Source organism: Halyomorpha halys, unplaced genomic scaffold (genome assembly GCF_000696795.3).
Source record: "Halyomorpha halys isolate HHAL.00 unplaced genomic scaffold, Hhal_1.1 Scaffold16.1, whole genome shotgun sequence".
NCBI lineage: Eukaryota > Metazoa > Arthropoda > Insecta > Hemiptera > Pentatomidae > Halyomorpha > Halyomorpha halys.
In genome coordinates this window covers 807,862-809,292 of record NW_027116375.1, presented here as the reverse complement: position 1 = coordinate 809,292, position 1,431 = coordinate 807,862, and the positions used below count along the sequence as shown (strand labels likewise).

The window sequence follows — 1,431 nt, the reverse complement described above, 5'->3', positions numbered from 1 at the left end:
ACGTACAGATGTCTATTAGCACTCAAATTAAAGCTAGTTTAATGGACTTTAAAGAAGTTTATGACCTTTACCTTCGTACGAATAATAGTTTTCATAATATTTGCTAAAATAAATTGATTTATAGTTGTTCGGACAATAAGTTTGATTTATGAAAACCTTCTTTTCAGAAACCATTGGAGGTACAGATGTCTGTCAGCGCTCAAATTAAAGCTAGTTAAATATATTAAATTTTCTATCAAGCATTTTTACTTTTACTTTTAGTATGGAATATATAGTAGGGTAGAGTATTACGATCGTGCAAAATTTCAAATTCTAGATTTCGTCGAAAATAATGTTTTCGGGTCCAATGAGTCCAAAAAACGTTGCCTCGTAAAATTGTCTGTATGTCTTTATGCGGTCCGTCTAAAAATGTACTTAGCACCACTGTGAAGTAAGCCATTGATATATTATAATAAAACACTCTCAATCCTATTATATCCTATACACCAAAACTTCTCCATACACGACATTTTCCAACGTTTGTTTATGTGACCTAGTCCCACTATATTAAGGTTACTTAAAATTCCGGACCGAGGAAAAAAAAAATCTGTTTCTAAAGTAGACATGCTCACATTAGGAGATTCCGTGGTAATATTTCAGTGGAAGAGAAACCAAGGTGTCCCTTGAACACAAGACCCGACTGGAGTATCACTGAAACTTCTTCTGGAGAGAGGACACTCCAGGTGATAGATAACCTCCAAACACGCCTCACTTATCCTTGTCCATGACCTCCCAAAACATTAGGGAATTCTTTTTTAATTCTTCGCCCTCCAGAAAAATCGACCTCTAATTGCGCTTCTGATCAATCGTACCTCACTCTTATGTAACGGACACGATCTTACTCAGGTAATCGGTTCGATGGAATGTCACGTTTCTTAATAGAAAAAGGCACTGGTGATAGTTTATTAGAAATTCTATTTTCAATTTGAAGTATCTTTATTTTTAATTCTTTTCCATATTAAAAATGTTTTTCATTTTTTTTTTATCATCCTATCTTCCTTCAGGTCAAGAATTAAAAATACGGGTATCCTGGTATTACGAAGTCCTTTTTAACCGGACAGTCACAGATCCGATGGATTTGTCTTGCCCATTGCTGTGAGGAACCGGCTAAGAAGGGATCTATGCTTATTGAAAATTAAAATGTTCATGAATAAGATTACAAGACGAGATTATTAATTTGGATAAAAAAAAGTTTATTTATCATTATTTAATTAAATTTAATATTTTTTTTTTTTTTGATAATTTATTTATTGATATTTACAACTGTATACACATATATACTACAAGTAAATTTTCTGTAGGTGACATAGTAACATGATAAAAACATGTGGAGAATCTACCCACTGATAGAACTCCAATAACATTTCTAGAGAAGAAGATCTCGAGGCCATC

The 1,431-nt window shown here is 32.9% G+C and overlaps 1 protein-coding gene across 1 annotated transcript in view; it reads right to left on the bottom strand.

Moving 5' to 3' along the window:
- The window catches only part of LOC106680277 (proclotting enzyme), a 195,015-nt gene that overhangs the window by 60,921 nt on the left and 132,663 nt on the right, over positions 1-1,431 (bottom strand). The window lies entirely within an intron of this gene.